We start from the raw sequence: 20,299 nt of genomic DNA, 5'->3' as shown, positions 1-20,299 counted from the left end.
GCCACTGCACTCCAGCCTGGGCAACAGAGTGAGACTCCATCACAAAAAAAAATAAAAAATAAAAAATCATGTGAAGAAACTGGCCCTTTGCCCTGGGATGCTTGAAGACTGGTTTTTGGAACTGACATTATTAATGTCCAAGATAGAAGCATTGTAACTGAGTAAAGAAGCAAATTTCCAAGTGGTATCTATAGTATTTCCCTCTTTTATAGTAATAATATAGTGTATGTACTGAAAATATCTCCAGGACTGTATAACCAAAAAGTGGACCAAAAAAAATCCCTTGAATGGGAGACCTTTCATGGTCCTATCTTACATGTTTCTGTGGAGCTTTCATTTTTAAGCTTTTCCAATCAGAAAAAATAAATTGAATAAAGACTTATGCGTTGGCTGTTATTTTGAGGCACTGACACTCTGGATATTGGAAATAGGCTGAGTTTGATCATTGCATTTCAAAGCACAGATTTTCCCGCACAAACCAAACTAGAGGAGAAATGCCACGCAATGCAGTTTATGCTAGAAAAGTCTTGGCCCTGCGCGGAGGTAGGGCGAGTGGAGCCGCACCGTGAGACCTGCGTGCGGGAGGCGCACTCCACCTCAACCCAGCGCGCCGCCTGGAACAGCCCCCGGAGCCGGGGAGCTGAGCTAGGGAAGGCCGAGGGCTTTGCCAGCAGGCCATTGTTAATAAAACTCATTACTCTGGGAATGTTCCGAGGCAGCCCGACCCTTGTCTGCCTAAGAAAATCAGCCTCTGCTCCTCATTCTAAGCCCTTATCCAACATCCCCACCTGCAAGACCAGTTCCTGAGGGTCGGTATGAAGAAGAGGAAAAGCACGTGGAGGACAGAGTAAAATACGCAGACTAAGAGAGAAAGTAGGATGCGGTGATGAAAGTGAGAGCCGCTTGGAAAAAACTGGGAGAGAGGAGGAGGAGGTGGCGCTTGGAGCAGCAAAGACTCTGCGGTGTGTGCGCTTGCGAGCGAGAAAGAATGGGGAAAGTAATAGATACTCGAAAGGCTGACTGGGTTGATGAATGGAATTCCCCTCCGTAATTTTTGGAGTCATAATTTTTGCCCCTTGGCCTGTGCTTCTTGAAGTGCAGCGTGCCTGGAGCCCGGGCCGTGGGGCCCACTCGGCTACTGATGCTGTGGGATCTAACCAGGACCCAGGAAGGGCCCCTCTGGCTGCAGTGAGAGAGGGGGACACGGGGCGACACGCAGTGTTCTCAGGAGGGCGGCACAGCTGCTGCAGGTGAGAAGTGCTGGGGACGGTCGAGATCACCGGACGCCCTCAGAAATGGTACTGCGGCTGGAGAAATCATTAACGAGGAAAGAAAGAACCCAATTTCCGGGAGGCTGGGACGGGAGAATTGCTTGAACCCGGGAGCAGAGGTTGCCGGGAGCCGAGATCGCGCCACTGCACTCCAGCCTGGGCGACAGAGCGAGATTCCGTCTCAAAAAAAAAAAAAAAAGAAAGAAAAGAAAAGAAAGGAAAAGAAAAGAAGAGAAAAGAAAAGAAAAGAAAGAAACACCCAATTTCAGAAAGAGATGAGAATGGAGAGTTCAGAAGACACAATTTCTCTCTCACACTTCTGCCTTCTGGCCACATCCTCCCAGACAGGATAAATTTGAAGGTCCTTTCTCTCTGGCTGCCCTTAATATTTTTTCCTTCATTTCAACCTTGGTGAATCTGATGATTATGTGTCTTAGGGTTGCTCTTATCGAGGAGTATCTTTGTGGTCTTCTCTATATTTCCTGAATTTGAATATTGGCCTGCCCTGCTAGGTTGGGGAAGTTCTCCTGGATAATATCCTGAAGTGTGTTTTCCAACTTGGTTCCATTCTTTCTGTTACTTTCAGGTACACCAATCAAACGTAGGTTTGGTCTTTTTACAAAGTCCCATATTTCTTGGAGGCTTTCTTCGTTCCTTTTTATTCTTTTTTCTCTAATCTTGTCTTCATGCTTTATTTCATTAAGTTGATCTTCAATCCCTGATGTCCTTTCTTCCACTTGATCAATTCGGCTATTGATACTTGTGTATGCTTCACGAAGTTCTCATGCTGTGTTTTTCAGCTCCATTAGGTCATTTATGTTGTTCTCTAAACTGGTTATTCTAGGTACCAATTCCTCTAAACTTTTATCAAGGTTTTTAGCTTCCTTGCATTGGGTTAGAACATGCTCCTTTAGCTCAGAAGAGTTTGTTATTACCCACCTTCTGAAGCCTACTTCTGTCAATTCATCAAACTCATTATCTGTCCAGTTTTGTTCCCTTGCTGGCAAGGAGTTGTGATCCTTTGGAGGAGAAGAGACATTCTGGTTTTTTGAATTTTCAGCCTTTTTGTGCTGGTTTTTCCTCATCTTCATGGATTTATCTACCTTTGGTCTTTGGTGTTGATGACCTTCGGATGGAGTTTTTGCATGGTCTTCCTTTTTGTTGATGTTGATGCTATTGCTTTTTGTTTGTTAGTTTTCATTCTAACAGTCAGGCCCCTCTTCTGCCAGTCTGCTGGAGTTTGCTGGGGATTCACTCCAGACCCTATTTGCCCGGGCATCACCAGCGGAGGCTGCAGAACAGCAAAAATTGCTGTCTGCTCCTTCCTCTGGAAGCTTCGTCCCAGAGGCGCACCTGCCACATGCCAGCTGGAGCTCTCCTGTATGAGGTGTCTGTTGACCCCTGCTGGGAGGTGTCTCCCCATCAGGAGGCATGAGGGTCAGGGACCCACTTGAGCAGGCAGTCTGTCCCTAGCAGAGCTCGAGCACTGTGCTGGGAGATCTGCTGCTCTCTTCAGAGCTGGCAGGCAGGAACATTTAAGTCTGCTGATGTTGCACCCACAGCCACCCCTTCCCCCAGGTGCTCTCTCCCAGGGAGACGGGAGTTTTATCTATAAGCCCCTGACTAGGGCTGCTACCTTTCTTTCAGAGATGCCCTGCCCAGAGAGGAGGAATCTAGACAGGCAGTCTGGCTACAGTGGCTTTGCTAGCTGCAGTGGGCTCCAGCCAGTCTGAACTTCCTGGTGGCTTTGTTTAAACTGTGAGGGGAAAACTGCCTACTCAAGCCTCAGTCATGGTGGATGCCCCTCCCCACACCAAGCTCAAGTGTCCCAGGTCGACTTCAGACTGCTATGCTGGCAGCAAGAATTTTCAGCCAGTGGATCTTAGCTTGCTGGGCTCTGTGGGGGTGGGATCTGCTGAGCAAGACCACTTGGCTCCCTGGCTTCAGCCCCCTTTCCAGGGGATTGAATGGTTCTGTCTTACTAGCATTCCAGGTGCCACCAGGGTATGAAAAAAACCTCCTGCAGCTAGCTCAGTGTTTGCCCAAACAGCCACCCAGTTTTGTGCTTGAAACCCAGGGCCCCTGTGGTGTAGGCACCCAGGGGAATCTCCTGGTCTGTGGGTTGCAAAGAACATGGGAAAAGCATAGTATCTGAGCCAGATAGCACTGTCCCTCATGGCAAGGTCCCTCATGGCTTCCCTTGGCTAGGGGAGGGAGTTGCCCAACCCCTTGTGCTTCCCAGGTGAGGCGACACCGCCCCCCGCCTCTGCTTCGGCTTGCCTTCCGTGTGCTGCACCCACTGTCTAACCAGTCCCAATGAGATGAGCCAAGTACCTCAGTTGGAAATGCAGAAATCACCCACCTTCTGCGTTGGTCTAGCTGGGAGCTGCAGACCGGAGCTGTTCCTATTCGGCCATCTTCCCTGGGCATCTCTGAATCAGTTTTTAAAGAAAAAAAAAAGCCTGAGTGCAGCAGCTCATGCTTATAATCCCAGCAGGAGATCCCAGCAGGAGGTCAAGGCAGGAGGATTGCTTGAGCCCAGGAGTTCAAGACCAGCCTGAGCAACACAATGAGACCCCTTCTCTACAAAAAATTAAAAATTTAGCTAGGTGTGGTAGTGGCACACATCTGTACTCCCAGCTACTCAGGAGGCTGAGGCAGAGGGTCACTTGAGCTGGGAGTTCAAGGCTGCACTGAGCTATGATCACGCCACTGCACTCTAGCCTGGGCAACAGAGCAAGACCCCATCTCAAAAAAAAAGAAAGAAAAAATATATAGTTTAAAATGAGTTCCAGCTATCTTTAAACTATGCCCCACTTATCACTGGTCTGAATAAAGAAGGAGAAAGAGAACTTCCCTGTGCCAGAATGCAGTCAGGTCTTTTTCACAGCCAGCTCCTGCTGACTTTAAGAAAGCTCAGCTTATGCCATCAGAGTGGAATTCCTTGGCCCAGGGCCTCCAGCAGAAGCCCCCTGAGAGGACACCCTGACCCTCCAGCCCATCCCATCTCCTGACCTTCTCTGTCATTGCTATCTTGCCAGTCACCCCTCCGGCCCCCACTTCACCCAAGATCTTCCCTGTGGGAATGAACTGAAACATCGAGATTTTTCTGTGGTGATCGAACTAGAGGACTCTAACTTTCACTTACAAGATCTATTCATGTTTGCAACAACATGTCATGATGGGTGGAGAATACTAATACCAAAGGACTGAGTCTCTTTAAATATGACCAACTGACTTAGCAGGCAGCTGGTGCCTTGGTTCCTTTCTATCCCTCACACTTAAGATAACTTGCCAAGACACTGAGGGATATTTTGAACCTTTCAGGCCTAAAAGCTGTGATTTGGATGGAATCAATAAAATGGCAAGGTAATTGCAATCCTTTTCTCTCTTTATTGGCTTGTATTTTGCTATGTTGATTGTGAAGTGGAGAACTTGTTGTTCTATACTTTTTAACTTAAGAAAATGGGTTCAGTATGATTTTGTGTCTTCCTTAATGAAAAGAGTGTTTATTTTCCATTGCTGGTTTGCCACAGACCCATTTCTGGCTAAGCATAGAACTCTTCAGTCATCTAAACCACTGTCTGGACATATTTGAGCATGGAAAAGTAAAAGTTTAAGGAATTTATCTGGTTGGGTTGACTGTCATGTATTTCTGTTGATCTCCAGACATAGAAAGGATCATTTTCCTTCCTAGGACACATTCAAATACAAATGCTGGTTTTATGGAAAGATAGTGTCTGGATTTAACATATCAGATGCCTTAAGATATGTGAATCTGGTAAATTCCAGGCCTGATTATCTGATCATTTGTGTATTAACATTTGGAGGCCAACAGCAATTCTCATAGAAGGGAATGGGAGAGCTTACATAAACTGAATCATTGTGATCTAGGCATGATTTTTATGTGGAAATAAATTTTTCCTAAGATAACTTGAGTCTTTATCCCCTTTTTATTATTAATTGCCTTGATTTAAAAATGGGGCAAACTCAACAGAAAGATGAAAGCAATCTTATATAGAGCCGCATTTCATTTGCCATAGGTCTTGTTTTCCAGAGCTATCTCCAACTTTGCCACCTGAGAAACACAAGTCCAAGTCCAATACTTACAGAAGAAATAACTATTCCACCTAGTCAAGGAACTAGCCAACACTTAACTGAGGATTGCCCTTGGTTATAGAGCTAAGTGCAAATGAAGTAACTAGAGGAAGACCATTTACCTTCTCCGTTGAAGAGACCATTCAAGAGCCAACTCAGCAACCAGGTTCTAGCAGTGTTACTGACCGGATGACTAGCATTTAGAGTCCAGCACCCTGCTGAGAAACCAGCAACCCATGTGAAGATTCCATGGCCGGTAAGCATGCTCTGCTTCTTGACTTTATGTAGAGGCTGTTGGTTAACTTTCCAGTGCAAATTTTGCTCATTTGGATTTCCCTGTTTTGTCTGTTTTTCCTTTTCATTCATGCACCTTTTACAGTCCACCACTCTGCTTGGCTCCTTATATAGTTTGGATATTTGTCCCTGCCCAAATCCCATGTTGAGCTGTAATTCCCAATGATGGAGGTGGGTCCTAGTGGGAGGTGATTGGGTTGTGGGGGCAGATCCCTCATGGCTTGATGCTGTCTTTGCAAGAGTGAGTGAGTTCTTGCCAGATCTGGTCGTTTAAAAGTGTGTGGCACCGGGGCCAAACATGATGGCTCACACCTGTAATCCCAGCACTTTGGGAGGCTGAGGCAGGTGGATCACCTGAGGTCAGGAGTTCAAGACCAGCCTGGCCAACATGGTGAAACCCCGTCTCAACTAAAAACAAATACAAAAAAATTAGCCAGGCATGGTGGCAGGCAGCTGTAATCCCAGCTACTCCAGAGGCTGAGGCAGGAGAATTGCTTGAACCCAGGAGGCAGAGGTTGCAGTGAGGCAAGATTGCACCAGTGCACTCCAGCCTGGGCAACCGAGTGAGACTCTGTCTCAAATAAAAAAAAAAAAAAAAAGGATCCATCACCCCCCATTCCCCTCTGTCTTGCTCCTGCTTTCACCATGTAACATGCCTGCTCCCCCTTCCCTTTCTGCCATGATTGTAAGCTTCCAGAGTCCTCCCCAGAAGGCAAGCAGATGCCAGCACCATGCTTCCTCTAAAGCCTGCAGAATCATGAGCCAATTAAGCCTCCTTTTTTTATAAATTACCCAGTCTCAGATGTTTATAGCAGTGCAAGAATGGCCTAATACAGCTTCCATCCTGTCACTTTTGATAAATGTGGAACAATAAACAACTCTTCTCCTGCAGCCAAAATGTATTCTAACTCATTTCTCAGAAATGAATAGGCTCTATTAGCATTTCCCATTTTATTTCCTTCCTGCAAAGTTTTCTTTAGAGTTGTAATCATGCCCTACTGTCACATCTTTTCTTTTGAACCAATGTTCTGTATTCCAGAAATCATGTAGGAAGAGAATAATGTGTTCCCTTAGATCAGTACACATTGTAAAATAGAAAGAGAAAGAGGTGCAGCAGAGAATGCACAAGGCACCCCTTTAAATAAGCAGAAATGAATTTACTTTCTGGTCCCAACTCAAACATCCCCTATTTGTTTTTATTTCATAGACTGAGATCACAAGACTCTTGAACAGAAGAAATGCCAAGAGAGCTAGAATCTTACAGATGGTGGTATTAATAATGGAGCAAACTAGAACCAATGACAAAGACATGAAGTCTGAAAATAGCACAGAGAATATAAATATTGTGAGATGAATGTTCCCCCTCCAATTCTCCTTATTTGCCAAATATTTTCATTTCCTTTTGTCATTATAGAAAATAAAACCATGCATCACAGTCAAAAGTGCTCCACTAGCAACATTGTATGATTCACTCTTTTTGTCATACATGTCTTTAGTAATTGATGGATATTAAAATCACACAGACTATTTAATAAGGGTTTATTTTACTTGCATCGCCACTTTGATTCAAAAAAAGATTTAAGGTAGTTAATAAGGTTAGAAGGAAAGAGAGTTAACAAAGACAAGAACTTTAACTAGAGTCAAAACTAAAGTCAATATTTAAGAAATAAACACCACATAGTCTCCCACGCTTTCTCTGGGTGACATTTACAGCGGGTGACCAAGGAGAGGCTGAGTCATCTTTTCCACCACTGTCTACCCTGAGGGTTCATGCACACTTAGGCAGAGTTCAAACTCAGAATTCGTTGAACAAATGACAAGCAGCATATGCACAGATGAGCAGTCTTGAACTGGGGACCAAGGTTGATTGGAACATCTGAGTTGTCTTTGAACTGTTTACCATCAGCACTGAAACTTCCCCCACATCCAATCTACCTGCCCACAAAAGTCCCATCTTCTCCAACTCCATCTGCCCTCCCCCACTTCTTAGTACACAGACATACAGGTAAGGTAGCCTGGCCAATGTGTTCTTCATAGAAACTGAAAATAGCCCCCGTGACAAATTGTTAGGTCTCCTGTTCTGGGGAGGTGCTTGGTCACGGGGTGCCACCGTCAAGCCTCACTAGGTTCTGTAATTGTCATGCCTGAATTATTGCCAGAATTATTACCAGGAAAGAGGTGCAATTTTTCTTAGGATTCAAGCAAAAAAGCAGAAAAAAATTTGGAATTCTCAAAATGAAAAGTAGTTGAGATGCAAAATTATAGACAAGGAAGAAGCATGTGTGTGTGGGACATATATAGTACATATAATGCAAAATGTACACATTATTCAAAAAATAAGTAATTAGCATGAAAATTAAAATAATTACATTTAAAAGGTACTGGGAGTAATGGCCCGGCGCGGTGGCTCACGCCTGTAATCCCAGCACTTTGGGAGGCTGAGGCGAGTGGATCATGAGTTCAGCAGAATCAGACCATCCTGGCTAACACGGTGAAAACCCGTGTCTACTAAAAATACAAAAAAAAAAAAAAAAAAAAAATTAGCCAGGCGTAGTGGTGGGCGCCTGTAGTCCCAGCTACTCGGGAGGCTGAGGCAGGAGAATGGCGTGAACCTGGGAGGCGGAGCTTGCAGTGAGCCGAGATCACACCACTGCACTCCAGCCTGAGCGACAGAGAGAGACTCCGTCTCAAAAAAAAAAAAAAAAAAAAAGGTACTGGGAGTAAAATAACAAGGCTACTTTCATGCCCGTCCTTGTGAAGAGACCACCAAACAGGCTTTGTGTGAGCAATAAAGCTTTTAATCACCTGGGTGCAGGCGGGCTGAGTCTGAAAAGAGAGTCAGCGAAGGGAGATAAGGGTGGGGCCATTTTATAGGATTTGGGGAAGGTAAAGGAAAATTACAATCAAAGAGGGTTTGTTCTCTGGCGGGCAGGAGTGGGGGTCGCAAGGTGCTCAGTGGGCAGGAGTGGGGGTCGCAAGGTGCTCAGTGGGGGTGCTTTTTGAGCCAGGATGAGCCAGGAAAAGGACTTTCACAAGGTAATGTCATCAGTTAAGGCAAGGACCAGCCATTTACACTTCTTTTGTGGTGGAATGTCATCAGTTAAGGTGGGGCAGGGCATATTCATTTCTTTTGTGATTCTTTAGTTACTTCAGGCCATCTGGGCGTATAAGTGCAGGTCACAGGGGATGCAATGGCTTGGCTTGGGCTCAGAGGCCTGACATTCCTGCCTTCTTAATAAGAAAAATAAAATAGTGTTGAAGTGTTGGGGCAGTGAAAATTTTTGGGGGGTGGTATGGAGAGAGAATGGGTGATGTTTCTCAGGGCTGCTTCAAGCGGGATTAGGGGCGGTGTGGGAACCTAGAGTGGGAGAGATTAAGCTGAAGGGAGGTCTTGTGGTAAGGGGTGATATTGTGGGGATGTTAGAAGAAATATTTGTCGTATAGAATGATTGGTGATGGCCTGGATACGGTTTTGGATGAATTGAGAAACTAAATGGAATAACAGAAGGAGAAAAACAGGTATAAAAGGTCTAAGAATTGGGATGACTCAGGATATCTGATTAGAGAGTGCCTAAGGAGATTCAGCATAGTCCTGCCAGCAAAGATTATTTATTTACTTCAAGAGTTAAGAGTGGCAGTTTGGGGATAGCATCAGGAGATATCAGCTGTGATGGCTTGGAAAAACAGTGTAAACCGGCAGTGTAAACAACAGCAGGGCATGTATGAGTAGTTGAGAACGGTGAATAGGAGTATGACTAGACAGAAGATAGTAGGGATGACAAGTTTTTTGGGGCACAGTCTAAGTTAGTCTGGTGTCTGGAATGAGACTGGGGCCTAATAAAAAGGAGCGTCTATACAGGAGCTTAAATGGGCTATACCCTGTAGCATTCCGAAGACAGGCCTGAATTCTGAGAAGGGAAAGTGGTAAAAGTATTGTCCAGTCCTTTTTAAGTTGGTGGCTGAGCTTGATGAGGTGTGTTTTTAAAAGACCTTTAGTCCATTCTACTTTTCTTGAAGACAGAGGACCATAAGGGATATAAAGGTTTCACTGAATACTAAGAGCCTGAAAAACTGCTTGGCTGATTTGACTAATAAAGGCTCATCTGTTATCAGACTATATTGAGGTGGGAAGGCTAAACTGAGGAATTATGTCTGACAGAACAGAAGAAATGACTGCAGTGGCCTTCTCAGACCCTGTAGGAAAGGCCTCTACCTATCCAGTGGAAGTATCTACCTAGACTAAGAGGTATTTTAGTTATCTGACTCAGGGCATGTTGAGTAAAGCTAATTTGCCAGTCCTGGGTGGGGCAAATCCTCGAGCTTGATGTGTAGGGAAGGGAGGGGGCCTAAATAATCCCTGAGGAGTAGTAGAATAGCAGATGGAACACTGAGAAGTTATTTCCTTGAGGATAGATTTCCACGATGGAAAGGAAATGAGAGGTTCTAAGAGGCGGGCTAGCGGCTTGTACTATAGCATAACCTGCCTTTGCTGGTGTGTGGCGATTAGGCCTGGTGGAACCGCCATCAATAAATCAAGTGTGATCAGGGTGAGGAACAGGAAAGAAGGAACTGTGGGGAAATGGGGTGAATGTCAGGTGGATCAGAGAGATACAGTCATGGGGGTCAGGTGCGGTATCAGGAATAATGTGGGAGGCCGGATTGAAGTCTGGGCCAGGAACAACGGTAATTGTGGGAGACTCAACAAAGAGTGAGTGTAGCTGAAGGAGCCGGGAAGCAGAAAGTATATGCGTCAGGTATGAGGAAGAAAATAGATTTTGGAAGTTATGAGAACTGTAGAGAGTGAGTTGAGAATAGTTTGTGATTTTGAGGGCCTCTAAAAGTATTAAAGCAGCGGCAGCTGCTGCACGCAGACATGAGGGCTAGGCTAAAACAGTAAGGTCAAGTTGTTTGGACAGAAAGGCTACAGGGTGTGGTCCTGGCTCTTGTGTAAGAATTCTGACCACGCTAACCATGCCTAGGAAGGAAAGGAGTTGTTGTTTTGTAGAAGGTGCTTGGGTTTGAGAGATCAGTCGAACATGATTGGCAGGGAGAGCACGTGTGTTTTTATGAGAATTATGCCGAGATAGGTAACAGATGAGGAAGAAATTTGGGCTTGATTGAAGTAATGGGGGCTGTCTGTGAAGCTCTGTGGCAGTACAGCCCAGGTAATCTGCTGAGCTTGATGGGTGTCACGGTCAGTCCAAGTGAAAGCGAAGAGAGGCTGGGATTAAGGGTGCAAAGGAATAGTAAAAAACATGTTTGAGATCTAGAACAGAATAATGGGTTGTAGACGCAGATATTGAGGATAGGAGAGTATATGGGTTGGGCACCACGGGGTGGATAGGCAAAACAATTTGGTTGATAAGGTGCAGATCCTGAACTAACTTGTAAGGTTTGTCTGGTTTTAGGACAGGTAAAATGGGAGAATTGTAAGGAAAATTTATAGGCTTTAAAAGGCCATGCTGTAGCAGGCGAGTGATAACAGGCTTTAATCTGTTTAAAGTGTGCTGCAGGATGGGATACTCGTGTTGAGTGGGGTAAGGGTGATTAGGTTTTAATGAGATGGTAAGGGGTGCATGATCAGTCGCCAAGGAGGGAGTAGAGGTATCTTATACTTGTGGGTTAAGGTGGGGGGATAGAAGAGGAGGACGCAAAGGAGGCTTTGGATTGGGAAGAGGGTGGCAATGAGATATAGCTGTAGTCCAGGAATAGTCAGGGAAGCAGATAATTTAGTTAAAGTGTCTCAGCCTAATAAGGGAACTGGGCAGGTGGGGATAACTAAAAAGGAGTGCTTAAAAGAGTATTGTCTAAGTTGGCACCAGAGTTGGGGAGTTTTAAGAGGTTTAGAAGCCTGGCCGTCAATACCCACAACAGTTATGGAGGCAAGGGAAACAGGCCCTTGAAAAGAAGGTAATGTGGAGTGGGTAGCCTCTGTATTGATTAAGCAGGGGACTGACTTACCTTCCACTATGAGAGTTACCCAAAGCTCGGCGTCCATGATGGTCTATGGGGCTTCCAAGGTGATCGGGCAGCGTCAGTCTTCAGCCGCTAAGCAGAGAAGGAGTCAGTCAGAGAGCCTTGGGCCAGAGTTCCAGGGGCTCTGGGAGTGGCTGCCAGGTGAGTTGAACAGTCCAATTTCCAGTGGGGTCCCGCACAGATGGGACATGGCTTAGGAGGGATCCTGGGCTGCAGGCATTCCTTGGCCTGGTGGTCAGATTTCTGGCACTTGTAGCAAGCTCCTGGGGGAGGTGGTTCTGGAGGAATGCCTGGCCGCTGCGGTTCAGGTGTTTGGAAGTTCTTGTGTGCTGGAGATGTGGCTGGGGTTTGTCTCATAGTGGAGGCAAGGAATTGCAACTTTTTTCTATTATTGTACACCTTGAAGGCGAGGTTAATTAAATCCTGTTGTAGGGTCTGAGGGCCAGAATTTAATTTTTGGAGTTTTATTTAATGTCGGGAGCAGATTGGGTAATAAAATGTATATTGAGAATAAGACGGCCTTTTGACCTTTTAGGGTCTAGGGCTGTAAAGCGTCTCAGGGTTGCTGCCGAACGAGCCATGAACTGGGCTGGGGTTTTATATTTGATGAAAAAGAGCCTAAACGCTATCTGATTTGGGATAAAGAAAAAGGAGCATTAACCTTGACTATGCCTTTGGCTCCAGCCACCTTTTTAAGAGTAAATTGCTGGGCAGGTGGGGGAGGGCGAGTCACGGAACGAAACTGTAAGTCGGACGAGGTGTGAGGAGGGGAGGTGATAAAAAGATTATAGGGTGGAGGAGCGGAGGCTGAGGAAGAATTGGGACCTAGCTCGGCCTGGCGAGGAGCAGGCTGGGGAGGAAGGGAGAGGTCAGATGGGTCTGTAGAAAAGGAAGATTAGAAAGACTCAGCAACGCTTGGGGTTGGTACTGAGGGGACAGGCGGGAGGGAAAGAAGGAAGATTTGGGACGAGTTGCACTGGGCACAGAGCCTAGGACGGGACTGATGTGTAAAAGAATGCCTGGACATCAGCCACCTCAGACCGTTTGCCTATTTTATGACAAGAATTATTTAGATCTTGCAGGATGGAAAAATTCAAAGTGCCATTTTCTGGCTATTTGGAATTACTGTCGAGTTTGTATTGGGGTCAAGCGGCATTGCAGAAGAAAATAAGGCATTTAGGTTTTAGGTCAGGTGTGAGTTGAAGAGGTTTTAAGTTTTTGAGAACACAGGCCAAGGGAGTAGAAGGAGGAATGGAGGGTGGAAGGTTGCCCATAGTGAAGGAAGGAAGCCTAGAGAAAAGAGAGTAGAGAAACGGAGGGAAGGGGTTCCGGGGTTCTTACCTTCCAGAAAAGTGGGAAAAGGGGTTGGGGCGCAGAGATAAGAGGTTGGGGCATGGAAATAAGGGATTGGGGTGCAGAGATATGAGGTTGGGGCACGGAAATAAGGGATTGGGAAACAGAGATAAGAGGTCAGGGTGCGGAAATAAGGGATTGGGGTGCAGAGATAAGAGGTTGGGGTGTGGAAATAAGGGATTGGGGGTTCTTGCCCCATAGAAAAGCGGGACTTGCCGCTAAGGGTGAAGCAGAAGGGGTTGAGAGGTACTTGCCCCTGCCCCAGGAAAGTGGGACTTGGCGCTAAGGGTGAAGGAGAAGGGGTTGAGGGGTACTTGCCCCTGCCCCAGGAAAGCAGGACTTGCCGCTAAGGGTGAAGGACCAAGGCAGGCGTCCCTGCGTGGTCTGACACCCTTGAAACGTGAGTGTATAATCAGAGAGGCATCCCTGCAATGATTAAACACCAAGGGAAGGCTGCCTTCCCAGTCCGTGACCAGCGCCAGAGTTTTGGGTTCACGGATAAAACATGTCTCTTTCATCTCTACCAGAAAATGAAAGGAATTAAAATTAAGAGAAGGGAGAGACTGAAGTGTGGCGCCAAGATTGAAAGGAGAAAGAGGTTGAGGGATAGTGAGGGAGGTTGGAGAAGAGAGTAAGAAGAGGCCGCTTACCGGATTTGAAATTGGTGAGATGTTTCTTGGGCTGGTCGGTCTGAGGACCTGAGGTCATAGGTGGATCTTTCTCACGGAGCAAAGAGCAGGAGGACAGGGGATTGATCTCCCAAGGGAGGTCCCCGGATCCGAGTCACGGTACCAAATTTCATGCGCATCCGTGTGAAGAGACCACCAAACAGGCTTTGTGTGAGCAATAAAGCTTTTAATCACCTGGGTGCAGGCGGGCTGAGTCCGAAAAGAGAGTCAGCAAAGGGAGATAAGGGTGGGGCCATTTTATAGGATTTGGGGAAGGTAAAGGAAAATTACAGTCAAAGAGGGTTTGTTCTCTGGCGGGCAGGAGTGGGGGTCACAAGGTGCTCAGTGGGCAGGAGTGGGGGTCACAAGGTGCTCAGTGGGGGTGCTTTTTGAGCCAGGATGAGCTAGGAAAAGGACTTTCGCAAGGTAATGTCATCAGTTAAGGCAAGGACCAGCCATTTACACTTCTTTTGTGGTGGAATGTCATCAGTTAAGGTGGGGCAGGGCATATTCACTTCTTTTGTGATTCTTTAGTTACTTTAGGCCATCTGGGCGTATACATGCAGGTCACAGGGGATGCAATGGCTTGGCTTGGGCTCAGAGGCCTGACAGCTACTAAGTCTTTATTTTATGCCAAATTATCCTCTAAATGCAGTACAGTATATCTTATTTCATTTTAATCCTCATAACAGGTCTAAGGCAAAGATACTATTATTATTTTACAGATAAGAAAACTAAAGCTTGGTGAAGTTAAGTTGCTTGCCCTGGATCACACAGATCGTGGCAAAACTAACAATCAAATTAGGGCCTGACTCCAAAGGCCAAGCTCTGACCTTTACATGTGCTGCCTCCCAGTGGGAAGAGCTGGTAATTACCAAGCCTGAACTCTGGTTCTATTACTCCTTCATTTCCCTAGAACTAATTTTTTTTTAAACAGTTTCATAGAGAACTTACTCACAATAGCCAAGACCCAGAAACAGTCCCAGTGTTGATAGATGAGTCAAGGGATAAACAAATCATGGTAAATACCTACATATTTAATTAGCCATCAAAGGGAATATGCTGCTAATACGTGCAACACCAATGAAGCTCAGAGACCCCATGCTTGGTGAAAATACCCAGACTGAAAAAGAGAACTCTGTCCTTACCTGGAACATGAGATGGGTTGAATAAAAATGATCTCCAAAGTCCTTTTATTTCTAGCATTCTTAATTGCACCAAAGTTAGGAAAATATGTTCACCTATCAAATTGATTTTTAAGTATCTTGACCTCGTGACCAAAACGATAGCAATTCATTCAGCCTAGAATTTATAAATTACATGTTATGAATAATTAGTCACACACATCCCAGTCCTGAAGAATATAATTATTGCGATATACATAAAGCTCCATGAGAACCAGAAACAAGATAACTTCATTCACCTCTGTCTTCCTGGCATCAAGAATGACATCTTTCACACTGGACATGCTCACAAATGACTGGTGAATACTAAGGGATTAACATAAGATCACTAAACCACCTCTATGCTCCTCTTTTTGAGAAAAAGAAAAGAAAAATGAGAAACAATGGATCTTCAGAGCTAAGTTGAAGTTAAGGATTATTTAGTTTATTCTCATTGTTTTATAAATGATTAAAGTAGACCCAGAGAGGACATTTTTACCATTGATACTGCTATGATTAGTACTGTTGTTGCTATTATCATTGTCTTCATGTTCTAGGTAATTCTGAGAAATCTTTCTTTTTCATCCACCATGAAATACTGTAGAAGACTCAAGGGCTCTTTGCCTTTTTCTTGAACTGGAGATTTAGGAACCACAGCCCTCTGCCCACCAGTCCCCCTCCTGCACTCCCCACTCCTTAAGGATAGAATTATTGAGTGTTATATATATATATATATAATATATAATATATATCATATAACTTATAACTTATATATATATAACTCAATCAATAATTCTACCCTGAAAGAGGAGGAGCTTCATTGAGCAACAAAGTGGGCAGGTTCCTGGTGAGGCCCCATCTTCAGGCCAGGGAGGGTCTGAAGGCTGAGGACCAGGCTGCCAGTCCTGCAGACCAGAGTGGGAACTTGTGGTGCCTTCTCCAGGCTTACCCATGGCCACCCATGGACCAATCGGCACACACTTCCTCCCCTCTGAGGCCCATAAAAGACCTGAGATCAGCCAGAGCAGAGCAGACATCAGGACAACCAGCTGCAGAGAGAAGCAACCCACTCCAGGGCCGCCACACTGCTGAGAGCTAGGCAGACAATGGGATCACCTGCCTGCAGAGAGGAGCTTCCCACTTCAGGGTCTCCTCTCTGCTAAGAGCTAAACACTTGTCAGGACACTCTGGTTGTGGAAAGGAACTACCCTATTGCTCAATAAAGTTCCTCTTTATCTTGCTCACCCTCCACTTTTCTGTGTACCTCATTCTTCCTGGTCACAGGAGAAGAACTTGGGACCTGTCGAGTAGTGGGGCTGAAAGAGCTCTAAGACAAACAGGGCTGAAACATGCCCCTAGATCACCACATTGCAGGCAAAGAGAAGGAGAGAAGAGCTGCAGCCCTTCAGGGAGCCCAGACCTGGGAACCGTCTGAGCCAGGTCTGTGACTTCCTCTTCAGAGCTCTGTGGTTCCTGGTGTCTCCAAGCTTCCAGGCATACCCATGTTCCCTGGTGCCAGCTGTAGAAGCTGCCTGTGGTGCACCTGGTCCAGCCGCAGCCTTGCAGAGGGCCAGCACCTGGAGCTGCCCTCCCCGCTGCAGCAGCCAGCATGTCTGACTGCACAGTGGCTGGACACCAGGCTCACTCACACAGCCCTTGCTGCTCCACACAGTCTCCCTTGGCAGTCATGGGATCCAGGCTGGTAGTGTGAGCTGAGCACCACCTGCCAGGCTGAGTGGACAGAGCAAGCCCCACAGGATCGAGTAAACTCAAGCAAAGGCACCACTGGCCACAGGTTTCCAGTCAGAAAAGCAACACCCCAAAGATCCTATAACATAAAGACTACACCTTAGTATAAGGGCTGTGCTGTAGCACTAACAGCAAAGCTGAAAGTAATGCTACCCAGAAAACCAGACTTTGACAGGATCAAGTAATCCACAAGTAAATGAGTTGTCCACCAGAAAATAATTTAACAAATCTTTAGAGGAAGAACCTCCCAAACTTATAATCGACAATGTCTGCAAAAAAAATTATGAGGCACATAAAAAAGGGAAATGTTATAGATAATTAAGAGAACAAATAACCAATAGAAATAGTGATCTAGAAGATCCATATTTGGGAGTTAGCCGACTAGGACTTAGTTGAATAACATTTTTTTAAATATGAAAGATATATTAGTCAGGGAGTAACAGAGCAAATAGGGTGTGTGTGTGTGTGTGTGTGTGTGTGTGTGCAGAGAGAAAAAAGAGATTTATTATAAAGAATACTCATGCAACACTGGAGGCTGAGAAGTTCAGACCCAGAAGAGCTGATGGTATCAGTTCCAGTCTTGAGTCTGAGTCAAAGGCAGGAGAAGACCAGTGTCCCAGACTGAAGACAAGCAGAGAAAGAACTCTTTCTTACTTAGCCTTTTATTCTATTCAGGCCTTTGACAAATTGGGTGAGGCCCACTCAAAATAGAGACAGCAATCTCCTTTCCTCAGTCTACCCCTTCAAATGTGAATCTCACCCAGAAACACCCTCACAGATATACCCAGAAATAGTGTTTAACCAACTATCTGGGCATCATGTGGCCCAGTCAAGTTAACACATAGCTAATCATCACACATGGAAATTGGGAAACTTTCAACACACCTGTGTATCTATATATCCGTATATAAATTGCACATAAGACATTTACCATAGACCACAAGACAGAAGCATATCCTAGGCTCATATAACAAGTTGACAAATCTCAAATTATTTAGATCATATATTGCATGTTCTGTCGCCACTATGGAATTGAGTGCTCAGTAAGAGAAAGATAAATAGAAGCTAGAAAAGCAACACATTTTAAATTACCCATGAGTTAAAAAAGAAATCACAATGAAAAAATAGAAACTATTTTGAGCTGAAAGATAAAGAAAAGACAATAAACCAAACTTGTTGTATACACCAAAAGGTGCTTTGGGGAATATTAATAGCTTCAAATGCATATATTAGGTGAAAGGAAAAGATTGAAAATCACTAAGTTAAGCCTCCATCTCAATAAACGAGGAAAAGAACAGTTAATTAAATGCAAGGATAAGAGAAGTAAATAATAAATATAATAGCAGAAATCAATAAGGTATAACATAAGAAGTCAATGTAGTCAAAGTTGCTTCTTAGATAAATTTACTAAAATTAATAAGTCCCTAGGTAGACTAATCAAGGGAAGAAAAATGAGAAAATTCAATTTATCAGTATCAGGCATAGACAAGGAGAAATCACATAGACCTTATAAATATTAAAAAGATAATAAAAAGACATTATGAAAAACTTCATGCCCATAAATTTAAAAAATTTTGTGTCAAAACATTAGATTACATGGAGAAAAAAAATCCTCAAAATTCCAATATACCATCACTGGCACAGGATGAAATGAAAGATGTGAATGATATTGAATTTGTAATAATAATAGTTGTTTTTAATTTACAAAAAAAAAAAAACTTCCCACAAAGAAAACTGTGAGATGGCTTTATTAGTGAATTCTCCTTCACATTTATGAAAAAACTAAAACCAATCTTATCCAAACTCTTAAAGACAGAGAGAATAAAAAGAAATACATTTCAACACATTTTATGAGATCATCGGAATTTTGATTTCTAAACCTATGAGTGCATTATTTTAAAAAAGGAAACCACAAGCTGATATATTTCATGAACACATGAGAAAACTTAAGTAAATAAAATGCAAGTACATATTTTAAAAAGTAATACATCTCGAACAAGGGTAGTTTATTCCAGGAATAAAAGGCTAGTTTAACATTTAAAAGTCAATGTGATTAATCACATTAACAAAACAAATGAGAAAAGCTAGTAAGATTCAAATAAACCTAGAAACAGACTATTAGTAAAAGAATTTATCAAGGGCACTATACAAAAGTTGGTGGTATTTCTATATAAAGGCAACAAACAAGTAGAAAATATAAATTACCATTTGCCATAACATCAAAACATAAATCACTTATAAATAAATCTAATGAGAAATGTGTAAGACTTTTATACAAAAAACTGCAAAACATTAATAAGAAAATGTTTGAAATACTTAAGTAAACAGGATGTATCTGTTCCTTGACTGGAAAACTCAATGTTGTTAAGATGTCAGTTCTCCCGGAATTGGTCTATAGATTCAATGCAATTCAATGTAATCCCACTAAAACTCCCTTGGTTTTCTGTTGTTGTGTTGGGGGTTGGGCGGGGTGGGGGGGTAGAAACTAACAAGCCGATTCTTCTCTTTTTCCCCCATTGGCTAGGCTCCCTCAAAGCAGACAAGCTGTTTCTAAAATTCATACGGAAATGCAGAGAGCCTAGAATGTCCAAGGACGTAAGGAAGTAGAACAAAGCTCATATATTTTAAACCATGAGATATAAAGCCTATTAGAAAACTACAGAAATTAAGACAGTGCAGTACTGGTACTAGAATATGGAGCAGACCAATCCAATAGGAAGAGGAGTCCAGAAACAGACCCACAAGTCTCCCACACCCTAATGGGGAGAGAGGGAACTCCACTGCAATTCAGTGGGAAAAGGTACTTGGAAAACAAAAACAAGAAACCTTGGCCCCCTACTTTAGGAAAGCTGAGAAAATCAAGTTTCTATAAGAAATATAGGACAATATCTTCATGAGCTTAGAAGAGGCAACTATTTCTCAAACATGACACCAAAACTGAAACTGCCTTTGCAAAACTATGACAATAAAGGAAATCCAATATGGCTGAGTTCATCTTGCTTCTAGCCTCACAGGCTGGCTGTCTTCATTCATTCACGGGTATAGACCAAGCTTACTATGGGAGAAATTTAGTTTACAGTTTAAATAATAACAGCCCTTCCCAAAAACTAAACTTTCTTTGTAAAACTAATGAAAGGCCACCAAGTTAGGAGGATGAAAGGGGTCTGAATTCTGCTAGATGTAGGCATAGTTAAATACTTACTAGTCATTATTCTGGAGGTCCCAAGATTTGCAACTTCCCCAATTACTCCTGCAGATAACATCACTCTTGTAGAACCTAAGATTGACCTTTTGAGATGTCTTTTAAGGCTTTTGCATTTCTGACAACCAGATGATTCCACTTGGACCTGGACATTGGACCTGGACTCCTCTAGTAGCCCCCACTCAGAAACAGCCTCAGCACACAAGGATCATTTTCCACACCCCTATGATTGCATCCTCAACTAATCAGCATGTCCCCTTCTGGATACCCTTGCCCAACAAATTCTCCTTGGAAAACCCTAGTCTACAAATTTCTGGAGAGATTAATTTGAGTAATAACTGTCTCCCATGTGGCATGGCCAGCCAAGGGTTAATTAAACCCTTTCTTTACTGCAATGTCACGGTCTCAGTGGATTGACGTTGTTTGTGCAGCAGGCAGGAAGAACCTATCAGGTTATTACAGAACTACTATTAAGAAAGTAAAACAGGCCAAGCATGGTGGCTCATACCTGTAATCCCAGCACTT

The 20,299-nt window shown here is 44.0% G+C and overlaps 1 long non-coding RNA gene across 1 annotated transcript; it reads left to right on the top strand.

Moving 5' to 3' along the window:
- The first annotated feature begins 615 nt into the window (after nucleotides 1–615).
- Nucleotides 616–7,490, top strand: LOC107976056 (uncharacterized). Its single transcript, XR_001719699.3, has 3 exons — nucleotides 616–4,640; nucleotides 5,329–5,625; nucleotides 6,871–7,490. It is a non-coding gene; the product is annotated as an uncharacterized LOC107976056 (long non-coding RNA).
- Nucleotides 7,491–20,299: the final 12,809 nt, after the last annotated feature.

This window comes from Pan troglodytes, chromosome 6, assembly GCF_028858775.2.
Source record: "Pan troglodytes isolate AG18354 chromosome 6, NHGRI_mPanTro3-v2.0_pri, whole genome shotgun sequence".
Taxonomy (NCBI): domain Eukaryota; kingdom Metazoa; phylum Chordata; class Mammalia; order Primates; family Hominidae; genus Pan; species Pan troglodytes.
The sequence above is the reverse complement of the archived record's forward strand: the minus strand, read 5'-3'. Positions and strand labels throughout refer to the sequence as shown.